Below are 7,029 nucleotides of genomic sequence, written 5' to 3' on the forward strand. Positions count from 1 at the left end.
TTGTATTTTGTACTGTCTTTAGGTTTAGATCGAGTTGCACTAATTTTAACAAATTTTGCTAGTCAAAATATGATATTCCTGAGGAAAGAAGGACGTAAACATTGCGAACAAATTGTGCTTTGTGGAGGCTGCACAAAAGCCGATTTAAGAAGAACCATTATATTAAGTATGATAATGACGAGGAAAGACTCAAAAATAGGCCAAATGTTGTTTCGGTCGAAGAATTTAAGATTTTACTTAAATACTGGGGGGATAAAGACGTGAAGGTATGCATTTTAAATATTGAACAGCTAGCCAGTACTCTACATCATGTTGGAAATTAATTATTTGTTTGCACATTATTGAATGATCAGGATCGAGCTCAGAAAAATGCTAAAAATCGCAAGTTAATTGTCGAAACACACACTGCTGGTCGTAAAAGCTTTGCACAAATTGGGGAGAAAATTGTATGTCCATCATTTATAAAATTGATGTTTTTTTTTATTATCTATTTACGATTTCATAGGTTCACTTTTTCTTGTGAATTTTTCTTGAGTTCTTGGTTTATCTTTGTAGAAAGCAAAGAAAAAAATGTCACCTAAGCAACTAGCTCCCATGGATGAAATTTATGTGAAAAACCGTAAACGAAAAGAAGGACGCGAATACATGGTAATTTAAATTACTCATTTTCAGTTACAGGGAGCAAGTCATTTTAATTTTCATTTTTAAGCTACGGAACATGATACTAATATTTTATACCTGTTAATTTGGTAGACTACATTGGTTGCTGAAGATGGCAGTGGGGACCAAGCTGGTAAAAACCAAGTCATGGACCGAATTGGCTTCTTGGGAGATCGGGGAAATGCAGAAAAACAAAGAAGGCTCAGCAGCTAAAAGATCTAGGCAGTACTGTGCCTACTGATGTCACTGACTTGAAAAACACAATAAGGGAGGAACTCATGGCTGAAATGCAAGAGATGATAGAAAGAAAGGTGTCTGATAAAATGACCAAAGTGGTGGCAAGACTTGGAGAAATCAATCCAGATTTCAGCGACATTGATGTTCAAGAGCTTTGTGCTGCTGCTATGGATGAAAGCGAGGATAGTGATCATGGTGATGAGAATTTGGAGGATGACAATCAGGTGGACGGCGAACAAGATGATACTGAAACTGCAATTTCTAATGAATGATGCTCAGTAGTTTTATTTTTATGTGCATACTTTTGGTACTTGGTCTTTTGATATTTTGGTCCAATAATATTGTTGCTGATGTTTAGACTATTATCAGTACTTGGTTTGATATTTAGACTATTATCAGTACTTGGTTTGATGTTTAGACTATGATGCAGTATGTGGTTTGTTGCCACTTGTTATTATTGGATTTGCTAAATTGCAAACTGGAATATGTTTTCAGGATTTTGACAAGTATAATTTGTCAGGTTATTGTAATCACAAACAGCATATTGCAGTTTTACCTTATAAAAGTGTTGCACATTTTAAATATAAAAATGTTACACTAAAGTGTTGCAAAGTTCTATTGTAACACCCTTAAATGTTACAAAAAACAGAAATAAGTGTTACTAAAACTCTATTTTGTAACATATTTACATATTAAAATGTTACACAAAAGTGTTACAAGATCTATTGTAACAATTTAAAAATGTTACAACAACAGGAAAAAGTGTTACAAAAAAGCTCTATTGTAATAACCAAGAAAGTGTTACAACAGACTAAAATTCGTTACAAAAAGGGTCTATGGCAATGGCCGCAAACGCAACGCTGGTTTTTGGCAAATATGTTACCATAGATTCTATTGTAACATATATTGGGTCTACCACAACGCTTTTTTGGTCTTGCAATAGGCCATATTTGGTGTAGTGATTAACCGCTCAACAGTTTACACCACAGGAAACATGTCGTAATACCATTTTCACTGCTAGGTGATTTTCTTATAAACATTAAACCACAAAAAATCGTCGAATGGGTGTTAAGTGATTAATGTACATGCAAGTGTATTCATTCATCAGAAAAAAAGATAGACTTACTAATTCGGGATCGAACAAACTGGAGAAAAAGATTGAAAGCGAAAAGAAGAATCAGCCACAATAATAACAGCCCCTTCCAAATCAGCCAGTTCAACCAGATCAATCACCTGTTCCATGTAGTTCTCTTACAATGCAACAGAAAAAGGATGATGACCATAAAAGATCAGTGCTTAGGATTCTCTTTCTGTGCAACAAAGAAAATAACGTAAGCATAAAAGTATCTAAGATACAAACCTTATGCATATTCACATAGTACTTCACTTGAGAAGGAACAGGAACCACTTCTCTTAAGTCCAGGGGAACCATGTCTGCTGCTCATTCCTTTATATTCCCTTTTTGATGCGACTATTTAAGAAACTAACGAATATATAACAAAAGTTGGATTTTTTTAAATTGGCAATAACATTTCTCGCTTGTTTTATTTCCCCCAGATATCGAATTAGGGAGTGATCAATTACAATTAAATTTACAATTTAAGTCTTGGTATTTTTGGGAGTCAGGTTGATTAGCATCCATCTCCATGGTTGTCTCTTTAAATACCGCAACTTGCTTGTTTCCAAGAGTTGATATAGCAACAAAAGGACCAAAAGCATTAGTTACAGTACAATGTAGATACCGCCAATCCATTTTTATAGACAATGGTTATATATTTACAAAAAAACCTACTTGCAACCCGAGGGTCACCACGATCATTGAGAGCATGTTTCCTTTGTCATTAGCATGCCAGAAAACATATGTTCAAATTTAAAATATGTGTTGTATTGCCTTTCTGTTATAATCAATTCATGAATTCATTTTTTTACGTATAAAGAAGGTTTAATTATTTCTAATTCTTTCTATTCTATCCCAAATCATAATCACAAAACATTAACTTAAAACAGAGAAAACTCGTCACCCGTATTAGGATCAATCATGTATCACACTTGGGAGATACAACCAAAATGACATTTTTTAAGGAAAAATCATCAAGAGTTTAGTCAAAGGCGAATAAAAAAAAGAATTTGGGATTACCCCCGTACAATTTAGACCACAGAAGCAAAAATTTGATAGAAGTTTAAGAATAGGCTTCTATTTGTCTAAGGTAAAGGAAGGAAAAAGTTTGACTATGCACTTGACAGAATAATTAAAAAAAAATTGCATCAATGGTTAGATTGGGCGCAACTTCAGCACTACATTGTTGTTGCTTTCTTTTTACGATGTCAATTAATTTTTTGTCATATTATTTAGTAGACATATTTAGATATATAATACCACATAGAGTATGGATGAAAATACTTGAAGGCAGGAAGAAGAGAGAAAATCTTAGTAGAAGATGGCAGGTAAAGATTAGCAATCAAGCATGTATATCTACAATAAGAGTGATTAACATTAAAAATCATTATATACCTCATGAATAAAGTCATCAAGTGAGGTTGCGTCTCATAATTCACCATTACACTAATTTTTTCAGATTTCAAAATCTCAGTCAATGCGGCAGCCAGGGTTTACATTTAAATTGGTGGTTAGGCTGTATTGGCATGGAATACACGAACACTCATGTCATCTCATGATTTTTAGTAACAACTTAAGTTAAAGTTTTGGCCATAGCATTTCCCTCTGGGAAAAACTGTAACCTCAGCATTTACTTGGGGACAAAACTGTAGTTGTGGAATGATTAAATTGTCTCGCAAACCCTCTGTTGCACTAAAGAGTTCTCTTTAACTTCGAGTTTTATATAATATAAAAAACACATCAATCATTAACCCTCAGTTTCTTTGGAGTTGGGAAAAAACAAACTAGAGGATTCAACAAGCAGGATTACAGGATTATTTGTAAACATTCTTTTCTGTTCAGTATATAATTATTCTTAGGGCTGAGCATTTCATGATGAAACCTAAATAAAATTTGGTTACTGAATAGCTCTGTACCAAATTAATTCCTACAAAACTACCGAACTGAATATTTAAGTATTATATTAGTTAGGTTATAAAACTGAACACCAAATTCAAAAAGGTAATCATGTGAAAAGTATAAAAAGCAAATGGTTGATGGATCAATTTGGTAACAACGAAATTCGAGATTTGTAGCCGGAAACAAGATCCGTGACGGTGGTTCTTTATTGGAAAATGTGAACAGTATTTGGTGGTTGTAATTATTAGTGGCTGACAGGTTTAGTGGTGGCTCTTTTGCGCTCGCAACTTCTGACCCCTTGCCATTTGCCTAGCTACAGGAGGAGGTCTTCCGTCCAGGCATACCCCTGGAGGTCTTTGACCACAGACACCGCCTATCTGTGATTGCATTACAGAAAGAAATTCTTCAAGGGAGTACCTGCAACAAATATGTTAGTAATAATAGTCTTCTTCCTCCTTAAAGCATCCAAAGAACTCGTCCAAGTAGTTATGTTAAAGTTTACTCCCAAGCTATTTCCTTTAATGAGGGCGCGTCCTAACACTTCGCCATCTCAAGAAATCTTCACAGAAGGCGCGCCCTATCCGTCCATAGCATAGTGGGCGCGCCCTTAAGGTTTAAATCTCTTATTTTACAAATTTTAAGGGCGAGCATTAAGGTTTTAAGGCATATTCGATCGTTTCATCACGGAGGGCGCGCCTTTGATTCTCGGGGAAAGTGGGTTCGCCCTATCTTTTCCTAATCTTAGCATCAATGCCCTGATTTCATTCAGTTGACCCATTTTTGACCCGAATAGTCTTTGTATCAAATTTTGGGCATAACAACTACCCCAAATTTCATATGTTATTGAAAATGGTATTGAAATTTTAAACTGGCCAAATATTTATAAAATTTGTACAATAATTAACTCGTAGGGCGTGCCTTTTGTATAGGGCGCGTCCTCTGAAGTTGAACAGCCATATTTATCGGGAGTGATGCTCGACGTGATTGATGGGACATTATAGTTGTCCCACATCCCTATCCCCTATTAATATAAACCTTTTTACCTTCTTCTTACTTACCTTTTCACTTTTACTTTTTATTTTTCCCAGAAAGTTCACCAACATCGATCAAAGCTTCTCCCGCTCAAAAACGGCCTGTTTTTCACCATTTCAACAGCTTTTTCAGATCAATCTCTTTATAAATCAACAAGGTACTTGATTCTTTCTTTTATTTCAGTTTTTATCAAGTAGATTGTACATAATACATTTATGACTGTTCATCTCCTTTTCTTACTCTATGTGTTCTTCATAACTTTTTGTATGTATAGGTGTATATATCATCTATTTATCAATCTAGATCCACAATTTAAGTATTTTGAATTTCAATTTATGATTTCGGTATCATCTACGCCTAATTTAGCGTTAGGACGCGCCCAAAAGGGCTTTTATGGGATTTATTTTAAGCTTTAGGTCTAATATAACAAATCGCCACATTAATCGGGGAGCGCCGTCTCGTTATGGCGCGCCATCTACTTTCCCATTTATTTATTTCTTATTTCTTTCTTTGGAAGCGCCTTCAATAGACTTTTCCTTTTGTTTTGACACTTGGAAGACGAGGGTGCATCCTCTCCCTTTCATCCATTTAAAGATTTCTACACTAAGCTAGGAATCTATTCTCCTCCAGTCATTTACTTCAAACCAGATTTCCCAGACGCTCATGGGACCCTCGAGTTTTTAGAACAAGAGGCGCGCCTTATTCAAGAATCCAAAGAAAATAAATTCATGGCTGGTTTTGCAAGTGACTCTTCTTTAGACGACATTCCTCCGGAACGAAGAAGGGGAAAGAAGAAGCTAATCTCGAAGAAAAGATCTCCAGCCCCCATGGATATAGACTTAGATGAATGGCTCGAGGAGTTGAACGCAGACAGATATATGGGGTAGAAATTGGAGTAAATGTTGGCGCAGGTCCTTCAAAGGTTTCCTACAAATCTATATCTCCCAGCCTGTCTCCCCAACCATCACAGGGCGTGCCTATTTCTCCAGATGCCGAGGGCGCGCCTGAAGAGAATTCTCCACCCTTTCGAGATGAAATGCATTTCTTTGATGAAGATACTTACCAATTTTCCAATTTTCCCGCACCTTCACCTGTCCTCTTCGAGCATTAGAACGTTTCTGATAGTGAAGTAGATTTTGATCGGAGCAAATATGAACCATATACTGAAGCAGTGAAGAAGCATTTCAGGAAAGAGCAAGGAAAGTTATTCTGTGTGGGACTGTCTTCAAGCTGTTCTGACAAATAGTTAGAGTGGCTGATGGAATTTTACGACTTGAAATGAATTTGGGCTCACCCTCTTAGTATGATGCGCCCTCACATTTTCAATTATGGCTGAAACTTCAGAATTCCTAGGATAGTGACTAGTCCAAAGTTAGTCTCATTGGGTGTGGGCATGCCTTTACATCCCGATCTTAGGGATGTAACTGAATTGTACGACTTAAAACCCCTTCAACTGTCTTCAAACAACTACAAGCTTGTGCTAGGCTTGTTCACTCTTTACATGGACTTGAATTTTCCCCAGCCTACCAAGGAGGAAGTAAGCCATTTTTTTAATCTCCGCAAATATGACCATGGCTACTACTACTTAGTTGTAGACAAACAACACAACAAGAAAGACTTCTCTTCCGGGAAGATCAGCCACAAAGAAGGATGGAAATAGAATTTATTTCTATCTATACGACATTCCCAGAATTAGGATTCAGTTTAACACAGAACCTAGTAAGGGTGCGCCCTAAGATTCATTATTTTTCTTCTTTCAATGTCTTTTCTTCTTCTTATATTTTACTTTTCATATACAACAGACAAACCTTCTGTATGAGAGCTAGAGGGCGCTCCCAAAGCTCGTGCAGAAGATTTACTTAGGATTGCTACAGAGAAATGGAACTTAAAAACTCTTGTCATAAGGTCCAACTTAATGTGAGTTGGTATTCTTTCCGACCTCGTTGGGACCAAGTGCAAATATGTAGAATTCAGGAAAGGCATCCCAATTACTCGTGTCATAGAAGTTGACAATGATGACGAGGTAAAAGAAGATGAGTATGAGGATAGCATTGCTCAGACTGAACCTCCAATAGGTTATAATT

Source organism: Apium graveolens, chromosome 1, assembly GCF_009905375.1.
Source record: "Apium graveolens cultivar Ventura chromosome 1, ASM990537v1, whole genome shotgun sequence".
In the NCBI taxonomy this organism is placed as follows: Eukaryota; Viridiplantae; Streptophyta; class Magnoliopsida; order Apiales; family Apiaceae; genus Apium; species Apium graveolens.